The following is a 25615-nucleotide window of genomic DNA, read 5'->3' on the forward strand; positions in this document are numbered from 1 at the left end:
CCCTTCAAGACAAGTTCTCTGCGTACCACACCTGCGACCTTCGAAGTTAAACCTGGCAGACAACGAAGACTCCTTCCACAAATTTGAGACGGAAGTAAAACTACCATCAACTGTAAGTACAGATGCGAACATTTTCTTCACTTCATCTTCTACACTCATTCGACCGTCAAAATTAGATCCTGTGATCATGTCAACCAAATCTATCCCGAAATATTTGCTGGACTATATTCCAAAATTCGATGGAACTTCCAATAAAATTCCAAAATTTATCAAATCTCTCCAAGACATTTTCAATCTGTATTGTAACGATAAAATTGAACAATCACAACGCGAAGAAAATCATTGGCTGTTATTTACTGCCGCCCTCCACAGTTTGGTAGGTGCTGCAGATAATGTTGTACAAAATTGCGAGTGTTCCAACTTAGCTGAACTTATTGAGCTTTTAACGAAAAGCTTCTCTGATAAACGCACGGTCCCTGACCTAATAGCCGAAATTGCTGTAATGAAATCATTCCAATACGAACACCCCCTCGACTTCCTACAAAGACTCAGTGAAAAACGTACCAGAGTGGTGACCCGCTATAAACTTGATGGTGTAACCGGGGATCTCCTGAAAAATCTTCTCGAACAACTCGATACAACTCTTGTCCGCACGCTCATTCACGGTGTTCATCCAACACTCGGAGCTCATCTTCAGGTATACAAACTCAAGAACTTGGACGACGCCCGCGATACCCTGCGCAGTGATTGTAGCATTGTTTTGAAACAATTAAAATGTGCAGAGCCCGTCAGTGACAAAAGTGCAGTGAGTGAAAAGCAAATCAATTCTCAGTTCAAACTGCGGAGTTTCTCTCAACCGCAACCAGTGTTCAATCAATTCCGACAATTCTCTCCTCGGAATTTCCGCCAGCAACACTTCAATCAGAATCGGTTCCAGCAACCCTTCACTACTCAGAATCGGTTCCAACAACCTCATCAAATCCATTTTCAACAGCCTCAACATTCTAATTTCCAACAAAGTGTAGTTCCCTCTACCTCTACTTTTCAGCAGTCGCAATTTCAAAATTTCCAACCGAAATCTTTCAATAACAATTCTCGTAACTTTTCAAACGGAGCACGAAACATTCAACAGTCTCACAACTGGGACTCGCAGAATACTGTCTCCATGCGTACTGCTTCTACTAATAGAAATGCTAACAATTCGGCAAGAAACAATCCTTTCCAGGATCTTCACTATCTTCACTATGATGATGATATCAATCAAGTAAATGCATCGACTTGTATTCAATTGATGCAATCGCAACTCAACAATCTAACATCAGCTGTGAATGAAATGGTAGATCATTTTTTAGGGTGTGGCCCCAATCCGGCGGAAACCCCCCCATAGAGCTTGAATTGAATATTATTGATAAATCGCTACCCTATTTTGTCGATGATGTAAACAGAAAATGGCTTGTTGACACTGGATCGATGATGAATTATGTACATCCTGCAATTGTACGGCCAACTGTAACTAGATATAAGGAAAAATTTGTTGTAAAAACCCCGGCTGGTACAAGTGGTGGACATGAGTATATATTTTTTGGTCCATCCACATTATTTCCGAATCTTTATAGAATTAAGATGTATATATATGATTTTTCTGACAGGTACGATATTCTTTTAGGTAATGAAACAATGCAACAACTCAAGGCCCATGTAAATTATGAGACTAATACGTTAGATTATGGCAACGTATCAAAACCGTTATTATCTGTAATTAATTCTAGTAGAAAACAAATTGAATTGAAACCTGGATTTAATGTAATAACTATCCCAGTTAGGTCTATTCCCACTGTAGGACAGGGATTACTTAAACCTATAAATAATTCTAACTATTGTATTGGAGAAGGTATAGTTGATATTGTTAATGGTGAATGTACTTGTATAGCTTTCTCTCATGAACTCATGACCATCAGTCCTGAACCCATGGAAATTGAGGAAGTAGAAACGATTCTTGACTCGCATAATGACTCAATGACCACACGTCCTGAAAATTTTGCATTGATAAAGAAATTGATCCATGAAACTTTACGAACTGACCACATGAATGACGAAGAAAAAAGAGAGATATACGATTCAATTATCAAATTCCCTGCGATAATAAAGCTTGATAATATTCCTCTTGGTTCAACAAACTTATTAAAACATAAGATCAATACTGTAGATGACAATCCTGTGTACACACGAAACTATAGGTACCCCCAAATATTCAAGAAAGACGTACAAATCGAAATTGATAAACTGCTGCAAAATAAAATCATTCAACCCTCCAACTCTCCATACAATTCCCCAATATGGGTTGTTCCAAAAAAACTAGATGCTTCAGGGAAAAAGAAAACAAGAATGGTGATAGACTACAGGAAACTTAATGACAAGACGATAGCTGATAAATATCCTTTACCAAACATTGAAGATCTTTTCGGTAAAATTGGGAGAGCCACTTATTTCTCCACAATAGATTTGTACTCAGGTTTCCATCAAATCGAAATGGACCCAGAATCTGTTCCTAAAGGTGGTCACTACGAGTTTCTTAGGCTCCCTTTCGGGCTGAAAAATGCACCCCCATTCTTTCAAAGAAATATGAATATATTGTTTGCTAAAATGCCGAATGTATTAGTATATATGGATGATATAATAGTATTCTCTGACAATTTGGAAGAACATTTGAAACATTTAAAATCTGTTTTCAAGAAACTACAAAATCACAATCTCAAAATACAGCTTGACAAAACCGAATTTTTCAAAAGAGAATTGTTATACCTTGGCCACATTGTTTCAGAACGCGGTATTCAACCCAACCCAGCCAAATTGCAGGCCATAAAGGATTTTAAAATACCTAAAACCGAAAATTAATCAATCAATTCTTAGGGTTAACAGGCTACTATAGGAAAATGATACAGAACTATGCAAAAATCGCAAAACCTCTGACTCAGGCATTGAAAAAGGATGTAAAGATCGATATTAATAATACAGAATATGTAAATGCATTTGAGAAATTGAAAACAATGTTACAGAACAGTCCAATATTACAACTCCCTGATTTCTCTAAACAGTTCATTGTCACGACTGACGCGAGCAATTATGCTATAGGAGGGGTATTATCCCAAGTTTTTGAAGGAAAAGATCTACCAGTAGCGTATGCTTCGCGAACTTTGAATAAACATGAGATCAATCTCTCCACCATAGAAAAAGAGTTATTGGCTATTTTCTGGTGCTGTAAATATTTCAGACCTTATTTATACGGACGGAAGTTTCTCATTCAAACTGATCACAAGCCTCTCCAGTGGCTTCATAGCATCAAAGAACCGAACTCGAAACTCATTAGATGGAAACTATTATTAGAGGAATTTGATTTTGATATTATTTACATAAATGGGAAGACCAATTACGTAGCGGACGCTCTGTCTCGCCCTAATAATGTTAACATGATGGAAAATGAGGAAGACGATTTTTTAGGCTTTGAAGATGGCTTTCGCGGGTTTGCGAATATTGCTACTGACCCCCACGAAACTGGTCTAGAAGATGGCTTTCACGATTTTGATAATAGTGCTCACGACCCTGATCATGAATTCGATGATATTAACGTGGACGAATTGCTGCGATTCAATACTCGTACTGAAGCTCCCTCCATAGACGTTAGTTCCCTTGATGAAATTCTCCAACAAATAGACAATCCGGCTGTAGGAACTGATAATGATGATATTATAGGTATTGATAATAGAAATGACGACGTTGTAAATAATGATGCTTATGAAAACATTGTGCGTGATATTGATTATGAAAATGTTGTAAATAATAAAGAAAATGGTAATGAACGTGAAGATGATAATAACAGTTTAGCCACAATACACTCTCAAGAGAGTTCCAACGAGCAAATAACTATTGCTGATGACGATAAGATTTTGAATGTAGAACATAACCAATTGGTACTTGAACGAGGTGACCAACCCCCTCGCTTGATTAAGATTTTTGATAAAAATAGATTAATTATTTATTTTAGGAATGCTAATGATTACGATGACATGAAGGACAAATGTATAGAGTATTTGAAACCGAATACAAAGTATGGAGTTTTCTGCTCGCGTGCCGGAGTTGGTTTGCTTTCCGCCTGACAGTTAAGAAAAATTTCAAATTTAATTTATATTGAAATTTTCTATGTGCTGTACAAACCTGCGGGCGTTATTTTTTAACGTGTTTCTCCGAGAATATCTATAGCTATTTTTTGGATAAGCTAGCTTATCCAAAAAATAGCTATAGATATCCTCAGACCTATAGCACATGGAGGGTACAAGAGAGAGAGAGAGAGAGAGAGTGATACACCCATCGTTTCTCTGTCTCTCGTATAAGCATTACTTGTAGATTGTGCAAACCACGGTATATAGAAGAAGACGGTAGGTGTCACGCGCATGTTTGTGCTAAATTTATGGTGTAGCTGACGTCATTTTATATCCAATCATCTGTTGTTAACAAATAAGTCTCATAAATTGCCAATAGGTGTTGAAAACCTCGATTGGTGGCGATGACGTAATTTAGATTGGCTGGCCACTGCGCACACATTTCATGACCACTACCGTTTTCATCTAAATACCGTGGAGCAAACTACTAGGTGGAAAAAACAGATGGCCCCATGCGTTATCTCCAATTCTCACTTACTCGCACCATATTTCTAAATTCCTTTTTGCTATTATGAAAGCCATGTGAAAGAGAAATCAGACAAGTAACTGAGTTCCTTTTTAATCCCGCCTTCCTATACTGCCAGTTAAAGTGAATCCATATTTCTACATCCTTATACTGAGTGAATGCATATTACTACATCTAATAACTTGTACTGTAAAATTAAATTGATTGCAAATTAATACAATTGGTTTGCTTTCCGCCTGACAGTTAAGAAAAATTTCAAATTTAATTTATATTGAAATTTTCTATGTGCTGTACAAACCTACAGGCGTTATTTTTTTGTAAAGTGTTTCTCCGAGAATATCTATAGTAAATTTAGAATGAACAAGCATATCCAAAAATAGGTATAGATATCCTCAGACCTATATCACTTGGGGAACATACTCAAGCTCTATTGATGTCTGACATATCTTAACAGAGAGAGGTCAATGATCTAAGTTGATCTTTTACATTTTTTATCTGCAATGTCATACAAGCATTTCCAAAGTTCATCGGAATTTGTAACAATAGTTGAGAAATCATTTGCACTACAATAATGTAGATGGCCTGTATCTAGTATGTCAAGTAATTCGAAAATCTCAGATAAAATTGGAAAATGTACATTTTCTGTTTTTGTTAACGCTAGATCAACATCATCGCCTTGGAATCCTGTTGAAAATTTAATATTTTTTGCAATAGAATCAAATTCATTGAATGAAATTGACATCAAGAGGCGAGTTAATTTTTTGAATTTTGCAAAGCTAAAACACTGCATGACCTAGATCAAGCTATGAACTATAATTGATAAGGTAGGAATGTGCACTTAGCTGTAACAGTTGTCTCTGAGGGGGCGTATCTCGCGTCCTCACTCAATCAAGTCTACACTGATACTAAACCAAAATGTTCGAGGAAATATCTGAGTTAAAAATTTGTTTACAACATTTCACTACAACAATACATAACTTCATCTTCAATTTTAATTAATTTATCTATAGACAAATTATGTGGACGGTAATAGCACAAATAGTCTTTTATATCGTTCAAATTAACTGTGCTTAGAAAAATAGCCTTTAATTGTTTCGCCAAACTATAATTTTCACGAGATGATTTCTTAATTGCAATTTCGCATTCATCATACCAGTCTATGCAGTTTTTTAATCTCACTTCCAACTGGTTGTCAGCAGCTAACCACTTTGTCGGATCCATTGTTGTCGAGCGAATGAAGTAAACTATGTGTAGGCAGGCACTATTATAGAGTAATTAAACGGTCTTTCTTCGTTAATAATTGCAGACAGACAACACGTGCGTGCTTTATGCAATCTCAGTGCATGCAAGCAATAAACACACTGTAATTCCTTTCCGTTGTAGAAGAATCCATAACGTGCAAAGTTTCTTTTCTGCGCATTCGTATACATCGGTGCCAATTTCATACTTCTCATACAAGTATTCTCGCACAAGAAATTATTTGTTTGATACATATTTTTAAACAGCAAAGAATTATAATGTTGTGCACTGTACAAAGCACATCTTCCATCGGGTCTATATTTATGTATCTTACATGCATCATAACACCACGAAGTGGTGAAAAAGCTGAAATCGGGCTTGACAAAGTCCTCCGGTATGCATTGTACGTTAGAATGCAATCTTCTTAAAAACTTTGCTTTCTCAGTTCCTTTTGTAAAAATCTTTTCATAACCTGCGAGGTAATCACGAATCATTGTCTCATTGTATTCCAAATCTCCATCGGTCCATTTTATTTTATGATAGTTACGTTCCAGCCATGTTACATCGTTATACAATTTTGCACTCAATTCCATCTTTGCAAATGGTGATTTGAAATGGAATACGGCATAATTATTGCACTCGTCAATTATAGCAAGTTCTTTCACAATAATTTGATTAAAAGTTTGTTTAAACCAGTGAAGATAAACTGTAGCAATTTTCGTAGACGTCTGCTTGTCCACTTCTTTATCTTCGGCGGGGGCGGGGTCCTCGAATCCTTCGTCTTTCTCTTCTCGTTTCTCCTCCTCCTCCTCCACCTGCAGCGGCTTCGGTGCACCGCAGCTTGGTTCATAATAGAAACTATCAAGATCGCACTGAATACCAATAGAGCGAGTTTGTGGCTTGTCCAAAATATCAGAACACAAAGAATAGGACATGTTGTCTGTTCAAAGGTGAAACTGATAATGAACTAAATTGAGCAGAATGCACACCTTATATAGGCGGCGCGCTCTATCAATAAAATTACTGAACTTCTTTCACCATGCTTGTGAGAGGTGTGTACTCCATCACATGATCGCTAATTAAAATGCAATTCGCGGAAGTATTTGCAGGTACTGCACTATTAAATTCCATTTCAATACGAACATCTGTCGATGATTTCAAATGACTTGGTTGGTGTGAACAATCTACAACAATCAGCGGTGTTGATTCACAAAACGTTTTAAAGTCAATTTCTTTTCCGAGTTTGCTATTGATTGAATGATTATAATACGAGGGCGCGAAATCCAGGAACATCCAGTATAAAACTTCCTTCTTACCTAGCAGATTTTCATATGGATAATACTCACTGTTCAAATATACTTTAACATTGTAAATACCACAGCTATCGAAATAAGATATTGATTTTTTAATTTTATTCTTACGATCAGTTTGAAATGCAATTATAACGTATTTTGGACTATCAAAACTCGATGTGGTACGAACTGCCCAAGAATGGTTAAGTGAATTTTGCACATTTGGTAATTCACAAATTCCCCAATGGCGGAAACCTAATTTCAGCGGAGTGTCAGCATCGAGCAGTCTCAAAAATTTCAGTCTTACATGATCTTCTAAAGTTATGTACTGTAATTCTCCATTGCAGTTTTGTAATTTTCACACTAACGCTTGTTCCACTTGCAGACTCAACACAATTTAGATCTGTCGGTGACCTCAATAAGACGAGTTCCTGTTTCAAATTTAAAATTATTCTTTGAAAATCTTCAAAAAACGGGAGGATTAATTTCAGCGGTACACAGAAAGTGAATGTATTATCCGTTAGCTCATATCCTGCTCTGTCAAAACCAGCCAAGTGATATGTGTTTTTATCGAGAGTATTCTTCACTAGAATAGCTTTAATTGTGGATGTTAATCCAATCAATCTTGATTTAGAAATTTGCTGACCTGCTAATTCATATCATATTTCGTCAAAAAGGTTGCCGATTACGTTACTGCTTAATTTATAGTCTGCTGCAACTGGTGCATCGGCTGGGTCTGTTCCCGGTTTTGTACAGTTAACTGTTCCCTCAATCAATATGAATGATTTACAAGGTAAAGAATAGACATCTAAAGAATTTATGCCAATACATGCCTCGTCAGAGTTTTTTATTTCCTGTCCCAAATAAACTGTATGAGTGTGAAATTGGAATTTAGTAATATCATTATAAAACTGAAGGTCTGTCTCCACATCCAGAATTTCACTAATTGCTGCGCCTGACATTTCGCCAATAGACTATAAAACCCAACTTTTCTAATATTCTTGCGCTTTTAGCCGACAAAGCACGTTTGTTTTTAGGTGTTGACGCTATCGCGTTCCTTTCTCTAATGACTTGATTGGTCTTATTCGAACGTGGGTTGAAAATAAGATAACCCATTACTTTTCACATATGTGCAACCTAATTGTAATTGTATCTCCACGGAAATCAATAAACGATCCGTTCTGGTCCGTTACCTTTACATTAATAGTTTGAATTTGATGTGTATTCAAAGGTACATAAATAATCGGTGATGGTACTTTGTTTATTAAATAACCTCTAGGAACCTTTGGTAAAAATTCATAGATTATATGTTTTTGTTTTCCCTCAGAGTAACTGCCGCAAGCTAAATTACACTCAACTACAATACTGTCAACGCTTGTTATGTTAACCAAATGTTTGGAATAATGCAATTTATTTGGCTGCAAAACAACATTATCAAAACCAAGTATCTTAGCAATCGAATCAGAATGTGTTAAATCAATGGGTTTATCAGAATGAATTTCAATCTTCATAGTATTTACGTTTGCACGTATAATAAGTTTATTCTTCTTCCCATCAATATTCAATTTATTCTTTAAAGATTTTATAATATCCTCAACTTCATATGCACCAGTATCCAACTCGATTAATCTATCACCATATTTGAAGCTGGAATTTGTTCCTTTGTTAATGTTTGCAATACTATTGTAACTGGAAAAATTAATCAATCCAATTTCCCATTCACGATTTTTATCCAATTCTATAATTTCTTGTAAATGTTCATAGAGGTTACTCGTGTTAGATCGTAATGTAATAACTACCATCTTGTGTGTTCACCACAAACACTTAATTACAACTGATTTGCAAGAAACAATAATGTAAGATGACCACAAAAATCGCTATTTAATGGTTGCATATGCTCCACATTATAAAATATATTTACTCCATTTTCTTTTTTCCAATATTTGTCCAATTCGTATGGAGGTTGTAAATTTCCAATTGGATCAAAATACCAAACATTAGAGCCAACTTTCTTATATGCTACCCAATGTGTCCCATCCTCGCTTTCCCTTGCTAAATTCACAATGGCATTCTCGTTTTTTAGAATTTTTTTGGGTAATGCATCTAGCATATATATTCCTCTTAGCTGAATCTGTAATGATTTCGACCAATCAATCAAATCATAATTACTCAATTCTCCTTCAATATTCATGCCTTCTTTTTTGTCTTCTTCCTACTCTTCTTTGTTGTTCTACGTTTCTTAACTTGTGGGAATAAACTCACTCCATATGATGATGGGGGTAGGGGTGGAACTCTCCCCCCACTAGTTATTTGAGGAAAAGGCTTCAAAAAATATCCTTTTCCTGCAATATGCTTTTTCAACTGAGCTATAGCTTTGCATCTAATATCGTTACTATAACTTCTCCTCTCATTCTTCTTCTTCTTCTTCTTTCTCAAAGACCCACCAAATGCCGCTTTAGCTTTCATAACGTTTGTAACAAGATAGCTAAGTGCTTTCTCGGCAAGGGGTGTTTGAGGATTTTTGAAAATGTCCCATGCAGCGTTTGCTAGAGCTCTGTCAGCTACCGCTCAAGTTTTATTATCACTATTTTGAGTATAGGCTATATCATGTATCTTGCAAGCTCTATCTAACGAATTTATACCTTGATCACCTCTGTTTAACCTTTCATTAACCTTGGTGCCCGGGCCACACCACTCGTATCCCGGAATATGATATTCTTCTCCCAGGTTATCAATTACCTTATTTAAAATAGTTGATGTCACATTACCTGCCAAACCTGACACACCTTTAAAAACTCTTGCCGCTGAACTCAAGATTTCTCTACCCTGTTTCCTCGAACTCTGCTTTTTTCTCCTACATACCATTTTTCAACTTTCAACTTTCAATTTTTTTACCTTTCCACTCAATGGTTGAACATTAACTGAGGTTAATTAATCAATACACCAACTTGAATTGGTTTAATTTTCAATCGAGTTGGAAATGAATTCATACCATGATTGCTATGTGCTTATAACATTGCTTGAATGATAAGAATATTATTTCAAATCTGAAAGGTGAATGCGATTTGAAAAGGGGAGAAATGATGCTGGCATTGCAGGCCCACCCACATCTGTAGGAACATGTGCTAATGTAGGAACACGTGCTAATGTAGGAGGGAGCGAGAAGCCAGCAGTGCTTGCCTGTACGGCTGTGTGTGTGTGTGTGTGTGTGTGTGTGTGTGTGTGTGTAGCGGAAAAGACTACTGAGCATGCTATAACTATAAAAGACTCAGTCACCTTATTTAAATATCATTCACAACAGAGCAGGTGAAGCAGCATTTCTTCTTCTGCGTGTTTCTACTATTCATTACGAACTTATCAACAACGGCAACAACAGGTAAGAATTGAAAACAATTTTTTATCAAATATGCACACATTTTATTTATCTATATTCACACATAATAATATCATGTAAAGCATGTTAATGCTGGCTGCTTAGCGACATAAAAATTGTTAAAATTAGCATTTAACAATTTTTATGTCTGTCATAAAAGCATTAACATGCTTTACAAACAGACATAATGATTTACACTGCAATTTGAAATTCTGAATGTCTTTTTCGCTCAAAATCCGGGCGAATCTTTCTGGCAAATAAACATCAGTTGTTCTCACTCCAGGCACCCGGATTTTGACCACAATTCGGCGACCGTGCTGGTTGGACGCCTCTCTCTTGTCGCATATTGGGTAAGGTAAGCCCTCTTCCAGCTCACGCAGAGGCGTCCACGGTTTCTCCATCCGACTATTTAATAATTTCAGGAAGCTTTCCAATTCCATCTCGTTCTCCACTTCCTCCTCCTCCTCCACCTCCCTTCATCGCACCTCCTCCATCAGCGGCACGAGTGAGGAGTTCTCTTCCGGCACATGTTTCTGTTGAAAAAATATTTCATTAGACTCTTATTTGTTTCAGATTTTTCATCATCAAATCATACAAGAGAGGGAGAACTTGCTCAACAGATTCACTATTCAAAACTGAAAGTAAGTAATAACTCGGAGATTCTCCGATTACTTGAACTCAATTCAAATTGCTAGATAATTGACTCAAAAAATATTTCAGTTCATTACATGTTCATTTTTATCAACAATAATTTTGTTTCACATGAAATATTATAAACAGTTTATGCATGTGAACGCATTTTTCATAATTCAAATAACAATGTATTATTCGAATCAATATTTCAGTTCATTACATGTTCATTTTTATCAACAATAATTTTGTTTCACACGAAATATTATAAACAGTTTATGCATGTGAACGCATTTTTCATAATTCAAATAACAATGTATTATTCGAATCAATATTTCAGTTCATTACATGCTCATTTTTATCAACAATAATTTTGTTTCACACGAAATATTATAAACAGTTTATGCATGTGAACACATTTTTCATAATTCAAATAACAATGTATTATTCGAATCAATATTTCAGTTCATTACATGCTCATTTTTATCAACAATAATTTTGTTTCACACGGAATATTATAAACAGTTTATGCATTATTCGAATCAGTAATTTGATATAGTAAGTAATATATATATATATATATATAATATATATATATATATATATATATATATATATATATAAGTAATAACTCGGAAATTCTCCGATTACTTGAACTCAATTCAAATTGGTAGATAATTGAATTGTTTCATGCAACATATTCGAATTTATTATCGAAATTACTAAAACATGTTTTGAATTTTTATCCAAATTTCAATGCAACCATCATGAGAATTTATTAATCCAGTTTAGTTTTACAGCCTCTGATGAGAGCGGACGCACTTTGGATAGCTCCCTTATCTATTTGTGAAACGAGCGTGTTTGATCATAATGAATTGCCGTAAATGTACGAAATTTATAGTGCGGTCTTCAAAGGACAAAACGAATAAGGTCCAGTGCAGTGTATGTAAAGAGAATTTCCACGGACAGTGCTTGGGTCTTAGTGATGCTGACCTGAACGGTCTCCTCATCTCTGGTCGTGCGTGGATGTGTGCTGACAGTGCGTGTGAGCATAGGAGGAGTCGTAGCCACAGCGATGGTGGCATTGTGTGTAGTGTCAACACAAAGGACGTAAGTAGCTTAGATGGCTTAAAAATGTTGATTCACGAACTAGGTGAAAAATGGACAGTGGTCTAAAACGTCTTGAACAAGACTTAGGTAAATCGCTTGATTTGTGTCATGAAAAGCTCGACGAAAACTCTTGTATACTGGCTACACAGCAGGCTATCATTGATAAACAAAACCAGTTGATTGAATCTCTCAGATTGGAAAATTTAGCATTGTCTAAAAAAGTCACGGAACTGTCGGTGAGATTGGATGATGCAGAACAATATTCGAGGTCGAACACTCTTGAGATTTACGGAGTTCCTGTCACTCAGAATGAAGACGTCTCCAGCATTATAAAAGAGGTTGGTAAAGCCCTGGATGTTGCAATCACGGAGGATATGATCGATGCCTGTCATCGTTTGAAGCAGCAAAATAACCGGCCATCTCCTGGGATAATCGTACGCTTTGTTCGCCGAGCTATTAAGGAAAAAATGTTGGAGAGGCGACGGGTGAAGAGGACTCTGTCTACAAGACATATAGGCATGCCAATGGATACTCCCGTCTACATAAACCAGTCTCTATGTCCGGCTAGAAGAATTTTATTTGCTAAAACAAAAAGGGTGAAAAATCAGATGAACTTTAAGTTTCTATGGTTGACAAAACGGGTAACATAAAGATAAGAAGAGACAAAAACTCGGCCATTCATCTAATCAAAACTGATAATGATATCGCAAAACTTGCAGGCAGTGGAAGCGGCGTTGATAAGACGCCAACACAGCTGACTGCGAGTCGAAAAACTAACTAAAATAAAACAGTTATCAAATAAATCCCTGCTATGATAAACCCCAATGCACTCTACTATTACGATACCAATGTTATTTTATTTTTTGTTGTAAAGCTATTTATCTTTCTAATTCAATGTACTGCTATAGTTTATTATTTCATTATTAAAAATGAATTCTCCTGATGTTAACTCTGAATTAATAAAATTAAATTATCAAAATATTCGAGGTTGTCGCACTAAAACCAATGATTTGTTCAGATCTGTACTAGGTGAAACTTATGATATTGTAGCGTTGTCTGAGACATGGTTGAGTAATGAGATTCATGATAGTGAATTGTTCGATTCTCGTTATCGGGTATTTAGGTGTGACCGTGATAGATTGGTGTCTGGAAAGCGGTGGGGAGGGGGTGTACTTTGTGCAGTGAAAAACAGTTGGCATTCCCGACTCATTCATGTCCGGGCGACAGCGCGCTATGAATCTTTACTTGTCAAGTTATCTGCACAAGATAAAGTAATCTTTATCAATGTTGTCTATTTCTCCCCTGAATCTGGTCTTCTCGATTACTGTGACTTCTTTGATTTTATTGAAAGTGATAATAATATTTTTTCACATGATTTATTAATATTGGGTGACTTTAATCTGAATGAAATAAATGGTTCAAGTTTTAATTTTGTTGGTGGTCCTAGTAAATATGCCAGACTGATGAATTGCATGTGTTTATTCAACTTAGTATCCTTTAATAATGTTTTAAATGCCAATGCCAAAACTCTTGATCTAGTGCTGAGTAATCTACCTCTGATTGTTTTGCACGAAACAAGCCCTCTGCTTGCTGAAGATCCACATCACCCAAGCTTAGATATTAGTTTTTTGATTAAAAAGAGCCTCTTGCATCCCCCTTTGAGTATCGAGTATTACAATTTTAAAAAAGCAAACTACTATGAATTTTATCTCACACTTAGAGATTCAGATTGGCATAGACTTTATGAATTCAACGATGTCGATCTCGCTGTAGACTATTTTTACGATTTATTAAATTATGCTTTCGCTTCGCATGTGCCCAAAAATAAAAATATTATTAAATCGAAGTATCCGGTTTGGTTTACTAGAAGCATTATCCAGATGATTAAATTAAAAAAGAAATGTGCACGGAAAAAATCGTTTTCGGGATATTATTTGAACAAATTCAAGGAATTGAGAGCTGCAATAAAAAGTGAAATCAACATAGCACAACAAAATTATATAGAATCTCTACAAAATAACATAAATTCAAACGTTAAACACTTCTGGAACTATGTTGCGAGTAAAAAAGAGTCTAGATCGGACTCAAAGTGTTTTGAGTGGAATGGGTGCAGGTATACCGATCGGGAAGTACCGCAGGCTTTTGCTGATTATTTCTCATCTGTTTACAATAACAGCAACAACCGTAATAACATCCAACATAATAATGATAATGAATCATATGACAGCATTTCCTCATCTCCTCATCTTGACATATTACAAGTTTCATATATTTCTGAAAATGAAGTAAATTCAGCTATAAATAAACTTAAAGCAACTAGATCTTGTGGGCCTGACGGTGTACCAGCATACATTATAAAAGGTTGTAGAGATATTCTTATTCAACCTTTACAATTTATCTTCAATTTGTCCTTGAGATTGAATAAATATCCTAAAAAATGGAAAGCTGCAAGGGTGACACCTGTTCATAAGACTGGTGGAAAGAATATAATCTCGAATTTTCGTCCCATTACTATCCTCAATTCTCCAAGTAAGGTCTTTGAATATATTTTATATAGCAAAGTTTTCAACCATGTAAGACCCGCAATCTCCTCATTCCAACATGGTTTTATGCCATCGCGCTCAACTATAACTAATCTGTTGCAGTTCACCCAATCTGTCTCTTCGCAGCTAGACATGCATGGTCGTATGGATGTTATCTATTTAGATTACAAAAAAGCCTTTGATTCGGTGGATTTTGGGATTCTGTTGAAAAAATTGAAATGGTTTTGCCTGTCTGATAGTTTGATTGCATTTTTTGAGAGTTATCTAACCGATAGGATGTCTTATGTGGTTTTTAATAATCACAGATCTCTTTACTTTACCAATTCTTCTGGGGTTCCACAGGGGTCAAACCTTGGTCCCTTGTTGTTCGTCCTACTCATGAATGATCTGCCTGACCATATTAAAGAATCTAGTATTTTGCTTTTTGCAGACGATGTAAAACTTTTCAGACCTATTTCTAGTCTGGAGGATTGCTGTCTCTTGCAGCGGGATCTGAATGCGATTCATGACTGGTGTTTGAGAAATAGATTGGAAATAAATATATCAAAAACAAAGTACATGATATTCACACGTCAGAAAAATCCTTTTCATTACAATTACAATATTAATAATGCAATCCTCGATTATGTTATCTGTATAAAGGACCTGGGCGTCATAATGGACCCTACTCTTGAGTTTAAGGAACACCTAACACATGTTATGAATGGTGCTAATAGGTCGCTAGGGTTTTTATTTCGAAATTGTAGGCCTTTTACAGCATGTGACGTTGTTTTGAAATTGTACTATGCTACAGTGAGGAGTAAACTTGAATATGCTGCTTTAGTTTGGGCTCCATTTCACAGCAGCGCTATTCTTGATTTAGAAAAAATTCAGAATAAATTTTTAAGGTATCTTTATTTTAAAAAGTTCAACGCATTCTGTCCGATAGCTTTTTCAACAGACAATCTAAGGTTGATATTTAATGTTCAAAGATTGGAAGAAAGGAGATCTGTCAGTTCCCTCTTGCTATTATATAATATCCTAAACAATCAAGTATTCATGCCAGAATTTATAAGTATGTTGCAACTTCATGTCCCGTTTAATAGACCAAAACCAAATATTCTGTTCCACATGCCATTTATCAGAACGACTCATCATTGCAATTCTTATATATACAGAACTTTACGTTTGTACAATAGAATAAGCCACTGCATTGATCCGTTTGCTGACCGTTTCAAAAGCTTTAAGAAATCCTGTGAACTAGCATATCGCTCTATAGCTAACTCATGATTGATAAATAATTATACTAAACTCCCTCATTTTTTTTCTCTCTTCTAAAGCCCTATTTTTCCTCTATTCTCTATTTTATCTGTTATTTTATTTTTCTTATCATTTTTATTTCATTCTTCTTCATTTTCTATTATCATTGGTTTATTTTATTTTTTCATTTCGCCTCTTCTTATCTTATTAGTATTCAAAAATTGTGTTTACAATTTTATTTTATTTTTCATTCTTATTTTGCATCAAATATTATATATAAACTAGTTGATGTCAATAAGGCTCTTCATGGATTTATTCTGTGAGCTTTTGTATGTAAATAAATAAATAAATAAATAAATAAATTTTTCAAATAGCATCCATGTGTTAGAAGACAAAAAAAAAAAATCTCGTCTAGAACTCAGCATGAGACTTCACCTGCTAGAAGCTGAAATCCCCCATGTCTACTCACTCAAACATAGTTCTAATATTATTAAATATTTCACGCCATAGAGAAATAGCATTCTCGATTCAGTTATTAAATATTTCATTGTTTTCACAGCATTTTCTCACCTCTCAACTCGAGTTCCGAACCTCATAACCAGTTGAGCTCTCGTGAGGGAAACATACCCGAGGAGATAGCTGTCATTCCGTGAAATCAACACATGTAAGTTCATTTTTACTTTAATTTTATCCTTCGAGGACAAAAATCCTCTCCTCCGAGGACAAAAATCCTCTCCTCCGAGGACAAAACCTCTCCTCCGAGGACAATTTTGTCCTCCGAGGACAAAACCTCTCCTCCGAGGACAATTTTCCTCTTCTCCGAGGACAAAAATTCTCCTCCTCTGTCCTCCACTCGTTTAGCAGGAAAGAAAAAATGAGAGAGGAATCAGGAGAAGGGGTGAGAGGTAAATGTCAACAGTCAATGTCACAATAATTTTCTTTATTTTTAAATTATTATACATACATCAAACCATATCTATGGACAAATCAAATACAGAAAGTAACTCTTTCCTTATTCCTACTGGGTGTATATTTGAAAACATCTAGCTTGATTCTAATTTTATAATTCAAATCAATGTTAGAGCTCTCAAATTCCTCCTCTAACCAATAGTTTGAGACATACAATTCTTCCAGATTCTCAAACTGCAGAATATAGCGAGTATTGTTTCTATTGTACACTTCTTTTATTGCAATAATGACTAACTCTATACCTTGTGGTAACTCTTCCAATCTTTTACACTGTCCTACTTTTACTTTCCCTTTAATTTCCAGCATTGTGATGTTATTATACTGCTCCACTTCTTTTTGTGTGAAGGGAGTGTCTTCCAAGTTTTTCCATACATCTGAGAGAAACTTAAGTGATTCTATTCTAGGAAATGTATGACCATTATAGCTTGTCATACCATTGACTGTAATTACACAAATTTTCTCTTCCCTTGGTAGACAAATAATTTCTTTTTTGTCAGTGTAAGGGATTACAAAATAACCCTCTTTCTTAAGGTCTTCTCTTGCATTGTATGCATTAATAAAAACATTTTTATGACACCCCTTTACAAAGTAAACATTTTTCGAACCTTCCTTTTCTCCTAAAACACCTACATATGCAAATTTTCCTTTATTATTTACAGTAAATGCAGTCACATTGTACACTCCACTTAGATCAAAATTTCGCCAATATGAATGGAAATATGGCTCAAGTTCCTCTCTCAAATTTTCTATTTCTTCCTCAAATTCTTCTATCTGCTTATGCTGTGCCCTAAATGACTGTGTGGTTTCAAAAAACTCAGTTTTCCTCCGTTTTAGATCAATTTCATCCAGTTCTAGCTTACGCTTTTTGTCTGATAGCACTGTGATAGGAGACGTGGGCTGTATCTCTTTAATAGGGTATGGGAGAAGCTTACAAGCTATGTTTGCTCGTTTTCTTAAGACTTGTGGTATCAAGTTACCTGTTGCTACAAGGCCCAACTCATCTAGCTCAACAACTTTGGATATGGTAGAGAAAACTGTGGTTGACTTGGAGAAATATGTCTCACCACTCTTAATATAACACTTTTGTGAGAAACTGATATTATTCTTGTTTGATGGATCCTCAAAAATTTCTACATAATTTATAGGTAGTAAATTGAAACTGAATGCAGAAATAACATAAGAAATTATTTTATTTCTATGTTGTGGGTCGGTGGGCAGCTTTACTTGTACACCAGTCAATTTCTTGGTATTGCTATTACCCCAGTAAACATACTGTAGAAGATCATTATAGACCAAACAACAACTATTTTTTAAATTATCTGTCAGTTTTCTCCACATTTTAGCCAAGGACACAGAATAAATTGGAGCATTTTGGAAATAATTTCTACTATCATTCAAGAGTGACAAGCTATCTTGAATAGGGTCAAAGATTTTGCTATTGTCTCTATTTGTTAAACTATAGTTATAGATTGTAGCTTCCAAACGTGTAATACCATGCATTTTAGCTGCATCAGAGGTAAAGGTTTCCCGTAATCTTGTATCTGCACAGGCAATAAAGTCTACAATATGGTTACCTAACTGCTTATTTACACCAGGGCTTGTGATTTGGCATACAAACTTATTATAAATTTTTACCCTCACATTACTATTAACCAAGTCAAGCAATCAATCCCAACAGTTTTATTGTTATCTACTATCACATTATAGTCTTCTTTATATTCTCCTTGAAAGCAGAAACAATGATTTGTAGTTAGAAAGTCACACATTCCATTCTTGTTGAATATTCCAGCAAAGTCCTGTGTTATGTGCAAGTCTAGTAGATAGAAGTGCACCTTCCTCAGCTGCTCCAATAATCTCGGTAGTTCTTCTATCAATGTAGCAATTGGGACATCTGCAAGCTCCACTTTGTAAGGTATCCCCACTGGTTGCTGGTATTTTTGTTTCACCTCGTTGTAATCATCTTTACCAAGCACTTGTAGAATCTTTTGAGACATATCACTCCCACCGTCCAATAGGTAAGGCAGCTTTGCTTCGACTCCATGTTTAGCTGTCACCATATTAGAGAATTTGTCTCTTAAATATAAGTTGAATGCACCACATATATCCTTTTTTAGAACGAAGCGTCTCTTATCCATTGGCTCACAATCATCCAAAGCACAGATTTTCACAAGCATTATATTGTCACAAAAAGGTTCTGTTATAGGCATAAGATTTGTTCAACCTGCACTAACAGTTCTTCTCCAGCAGTGTAATCAATATTTCCAATGTCTGTCACAAGGTTGTCATCACACAAGTTTTCTGATAGAAACCACAAACCAAACCGCTCATTGGTAGGCTTGATTTTATTACCACAGAGCATATGCACATTAAACACCTTAGAAGTATTCATGTTTACTCCACCGTTGACACTATCAAACTGAACGAATGCAGATCAATGCAGTGGTATTTATAGTAAGATAGTTGAGAAATGACCTCATACAGAATTATTGAAACAAGATTTGTGGCTAAATATGATTCTGTTTCTTTAGAAAAAATGGCGAGAATACAAAGTTATCGTTGTGAACTAACTGAACTATTGGAGACGCATCAGCAATTATTGGACCAGTTAGCAGAAAAAGGATGGACGAATATGAAATATCTAACATTTGTGAGAGACTATGAAAAATTAGGAGTTTGGCATAGTGATAACTATAATCATATTTCAGTTTGTGATTTATACGGTACATCATATGATGCTTACAGGGGAAAAGATTGCCCCGATTCATGGAGATGTGTGTGTGCACATCTTAAAGAGTCTATCGATAAAATTAAAAAATGTATAACAGAAAAAAATAAACATTTAACAAAAGAACAATTAAATGAACTTATCTGGAATTTTTTATTTATTTGTTCAGATGAGAGTGGGCTAGAACAAGATTGATAGCATATTATGTTTAATTTCAGATTGGAGATGGATTCAATTTTATTTGATAAGAACTATTTTTCGAATAAAATCGATGAAAAATATAGATGTTGTTATTTCGAACTTATTGACAAAACAATATTTGAATTGAATAATTTCGGAAAAGAAGGACTAACGTTTGAGGAATATTTAACATTTATAAAACCTGGTAAAAGCGAAGAACAGAAGTAAGAACATTTAAGCGTATGTTATATTATAAATAAGAATATAGTTGATAGACATCAAAGATGTGAATTAAAGGAAATTACTGAATTTTGCTATTGTAATTCATTAGGTTGGTTGAATATTCAAATGTATTATTTCATTGATGATAGGTTAACAGATAAAAACATTGATAGTGTAAGATTTACATTTGAAATTATGAAAATGTGTGGCGAATCAGCAATGTTGTACAAACTATAACTTTAACTTTTTTACAGAAATTATGATGAACTCGTTAATTGAGGAGAGAATAAAACTATTAAATACTAAAAGCTTTGAATGTGAAAATTAATTGTAATACTTGTAGAGGTTTAAGGAATAAATGTATTAGTTGTAAGTTACAAATAAATGCAAAATTATTATAACTATTGACAAAAGTTTGAAAAATAAAGACGATATTGTACACATTTTTGATTATTGTACGGCATATTTAATGAATGTAAACTATATACTTGAATTATGTAAAGAATTATCAAAAAAAAAATGCTGTATAATGTTTCTCATTCTTTGTTGATTTATTGAATTAAACCAAGCTACTCTAGTTGTAAAGCTATGTGTAAGTTAGAATAATATATGAAGCCGGTTTAGTCTGATTAAGTATGTACACATATAAAATTGATTGAACAGTAGTAAGGAAGTCTTCATACTAACAATTGCTCAGTATGTCCCGTGACAATCATCCAACACCACTGATTTGACTGTTGTAAATATCATGAATATTATTAGATCTAAGCTAGCTTTAGAGCTTCATAGCGTGCCGCGTGTGAACTATCCCACTCGCAAATATGAGTTGAAAAGTGAAAAAGACTTGCTTCAAGCACATCTCATTGAGATGATGAGTTTATCGCGTTTTAATAAGGGTTACAAATATATCTTAGCTGTTATTAATTGTTTTTCAAAATTTGCATATTGTGTACCATTAAAAGACAAGGCAAGCCAATCTGTATTTAACGCTCTCGAGCCAATTATTTCTAAAAATAAGGGAGTTGAGCTGTTCCAAACAGATCAGGGAACAGAATTCTTTAATTCAAAAGTTAAAGCGTTATTAGATAGATATAGTATTAAACATTATCATGTTTTTACCGATAAGAAAGCCTCCATAGTTGAAAGGTTTAATAGAACACTTAAAGCAAAAATTTATAGATATTTAACTGAACATGGAACCAAAAACTGGATATCGCAACTAGACAGTTTAGTTCGTGATTATAACGCAACAATGCATTCATCCATAAGAATGAAACCTAAAGATGTGGGGAAAAAAGATCGTAATCATGTTTTAATGTCTTTGAATTCTGCATTCAATAGACAATATAAATTGAAAAATTCAAAACTGAAATTTAAGCTAGGAGATGTTGTACGAATCTCAAAGAAAAGGGTTCTTTTCGATAAATCTTATAACATAAACTGGAGCGCAGAGTATTTTGTAATTCATTCTATATTTCCTTCTCAACCTGTAACGTATAGCTTGCGAGATCTAAACGGAGAAGTAATTAGTGGTAGGTTTTATGCAGAAGAAATTAAAAAAACACAATTAAACGAATTGGAGAGACAAGTGTATTTGATTGAAAAAATATTAAAACGTGATAAAAAAGGATTGCTAGTGAAATGGATTGGGTTTTCAACACCTAGTTATATTAGTAAAGATCAACTATTAGATGAAAAATAATCTTTTGTAATTTATTGTAAATATCATGTACATTTATTGTAAATAATCTATTGTAAATATCATGTACATTTATTGTAAATAATCTATTGTAAATACATTCCATTCAGTGTAAATATCATGATGTACATTCGTTGAAAATATAATAGCTCCTCATCAAACATTGCTTTTCATTTCAATCTGAAGTTTCGTAATTTGCTAAGGCTCAAGCAACAGATGATGCATTCTCGTGAAGAGGGTGCAGGAAAGAGAGGGCCAGTTGAAGTGAGAAACTTCTATCAGTGGGGGAGCGAGCGAACGCTTGCCGCTGTGATAAGCCGCCTCCTCCCCCTCACTGATAACTCACGAAAAATGATTAGTTCCTTATCAGATCACATGCTGTACACATGACTAACATGATTCCGATAGTAAATTTCGACAATGTTATAAGAGAGAAAGAAATGCCAACATGGTGTAAAAATGGTAAGTTGTTACCACATAATGCAAGGATCCTTATAATAGGCTCTTCAGGGTGTGGCAAGACCAATTTACTATTTAATTTAATTTTTTCAAAGAATGGGTTGAGATTTAAAACTATATACTTGCACACGAAGAGCGAGTATCAAGATAAGTACTTGTTTTTGAGAAAAGTCTTTTCAAAAATGAAGGGTATTGAATTTCATATAAACAGCAATTCGGAATCTATAGCTCACCCGAACAAAATTCAACAATTTTCTCTTGTCATATTCGACAACTTCCAACTTAATCACGTACCTCAAATAAGAGAATATTTTACCATGGGACGACATCGTAATATTGACACTGCATATTTAATTCAGAGTTATGGAGCTACACAGAAACATTTCACTAGGGACAATGCGAATATGATTATAATCTTCAAGGTAGATTTATTGAGTCTGAAATTAATTCACAGAGATCATGTTGGAGGAGATATTTCTTATAAAGATTTCGTTAAACTTTGTCATAAAGTTTGGAATCGTAAACCTCATAATTTTCTAACTATTATGAGCGAGTGTGGAATTAATAGCGGCAAATACCGAGATTCGCTCGATACGTTCCTTACCGTTCAGTAGAGATTAATTCTTTGTGCAGTCATGTTGTCATACAACAGCAGAAAACTGAATAGAAAGAACGTTGGTTTAATCGAAAAGATTAACAAATTGAGAAAAGTAATTAGAGACAAGCATAAAAGCTTAGTCAATTTTGAAAGGCGATCAGAGGAATACAATAGGAAAACTCTATCACCATTGATAGAACCTATAATTGAATTGGGGAAAAAACAAATTCTCACACTCTACTGTAAAACCAGAAAAGGAAGAAGTAAAAGAGGAACAGAGTATGGAAATTGATGATAATGAGGAGGGGGATGAAAAGAGTTATGAGAGTTCAACAGACAATTTTTTAAGCTCAACTAAATTTGAAAACAGTTTACTTGGTTCTAGCAGAAACGATGATGTGCTGTCACAATATCTAAAAACGTTTCATGCGGAAAAATTGAATAATTCAATCAGTTATGGAATTTCATATAATTCTAAAGATGACGTGTATTATATTGGAAATCAGCAAGTAATATTCGATAACGGTCATATAGATATTAATAATGAAAGATTCCGTTTAACACATGGTCTACTTGAGTTATTATTCAGTGCAAGACCAAACTCAAATCTTTATAATCAGAGAGATCTGGATAAGTATAAAAAAATCTTAACACTTACAGGCATACATTTAGATCGAAGAGGCTATGTTAAACGAAATCAGGGAATTAAATCGCAAATGATTCAAAAGTTATTTCCCAGAAAAAAAAATAGTAAAAAGAAGGGTTGGGGTTTATTGAAATTTGCAAAAAATAATTCTCATGATAGAATTTATCAATACTTTGATAATTTTGACGAATTAGTGGAAAGATTAAATTTACTCTATTCCTCAAAAGCTAGTGGCAACACCGGGCATGATATTGAGATCGCGTCTATAATTGAAGAGCTAAAAGAAGCAAAATTAATTGTTTAGTGTTACGATGACTCTACATCGATTCGGACGAATTGATACGGCTAGTGCTAGCGGAGCTGTTGCTAATCTTACGTGTGATATTGACTCGATAACACAGAAGATAATCGAATCGATTAATCAACAAGGAATCAGCGAAGCTGTGAAATTTTATTTAGATTCGCAAATAACCAAACTTGTTTCAGAAAATACAAAGAATATTGGAGTGAGCATAATTGAAAGAGAACATATTCTAAGTACATTACAAAATTTCAGTGCTAATATCGAAAAAGCTATTGCAGAGAGAACTCTAAATTTAGAATCTGCTCTAGGAGAAGTGAAAACTTTAACAGACAGCTTTTCATCTCAGTTGCTCAGTATTAACAATGATAAAGTTGATAAAGCTTATTTAGATGAGAAATTAAAAGCCGTATCAGATAAAATTAAGAATTTGGAGGTGCTGGACAGAAACTATCTCAATACTAAATTAAAACAACTTAGTACAGAAATTTTTACTAAAGTAAATGAAACACAGCCATCGGGAATTGATAAGCAATATTTAGAATCTGCTTTGCAGAAATTGATTAGTTCTTCATTAACAAAGGAAGAGTTTGAAAAACGATTATCTGAAATGGCGAGTGCAATAAAAGCTAATATTATGGAAGGTATTGAACAGTTCATTACAAAAGATGCTATTGCTATTCCAATTAAGCAAATTGCAGAAAAGTATGCAACTAAAAATGATATGAGAGATTTTATTAAGAAAAACGAGATGGGAGTCGCTGTGAAAAGCGTTCGTGATGAAATAGCTGAGGCAATTAAAAATTCGGAAGAGGGTACTGTCATGAGACTGCAATGTTCGGCTCCATTCATTGACTATCTAAATTTATTCATTCACAGAATCGCCCTCGACATTGTATCCAAATACGCCCAGGTAAGTTTTCACATGAAGACGTGGGAGGGGGGAGATTGCACAAAAAAACCTGTCAATCCCCACAATATATAGCTACTAATGTGCTGTTTGCTTAAAGGTTAAATAAAACAGGAGACCCGTTCGAGTTTTCTATAAAATCACACCAACTCCTGAAACACCGTTTGAAAAAATACAGATTGATTGCTTCCAATATGACAAAATAAAGTTTTTAACGATGACTGACTGTCTTTCCAAACGGCTAACGGTTCATCCAATAAAAAGTTCGAACCAAGTTGATATCCAAGAATGCTTAAACGACTATTTCTCTGCTTTCCCCATACCCAAAATTGACAAATGGACAATGGACGTGAATTTGACAATGCAGGCTTACGTGATTTCCTGAGACTTTATGGCATTGAACCATATTACGTTACTCCCGGACACCCAGACTCGCAAGGTTTGGTAGAAAGGACTCATTCTACACTTATTGAAATTTTGAATGCCATTCAACTTGAAAATAAAACCAACACCACTGAAACTAATATGAAATTAGCGGTAATTGCCTTCAATAATACTCTAAACTCTACATTGAAAATGTCTCCTATGGAAATAACATATGGAATATCGAATAACCCTTTTGTAAACGGAATAACAGGGAGATTAGTAACTGAACAACTGTCCCAACAGTATCTTGAACGAGTCAACCTAGTGCATTAAATGATTAAGAATAAAATTGAAGAAGAAAAACAAAAACGTACTGAGAAATTTAATGTTAATCGTGAGAAGAATGTTGAAATTGAAAACGAGCCACACAT

At 34.6% G+C, this 25615-nt stretch overlaps 1 protein-coding gene across 1 annotated transcript in view; it reads right to left on the minus strand.

Moving 5' to 3' along the window:
• LOC120355115 overlaps positions 1-25615 on the minus strand; it is a 201009-nt gene that overhangs the window by 41633 nt on the left and 133761 nt on the right. The gene's annotated exons all lie outside the window — the stretch shown is intronic.

This window comes from Nilaparvata lugens, chromosome Y (assembly GCF_014356525.2).
Source record: "Nilaparvata lugens isolate BPH chromosome Y, ASM1435652v1, whole genome shotgun sequence".
In the NCBI taxonomy this organism is placed as follows: domain Eukaryota; kingdom Metazoa; phylum Arthropoda; class Insecta; order Hemiptera; family Delphacidae; genus Nilaparvata; species Nilaparvata lugens.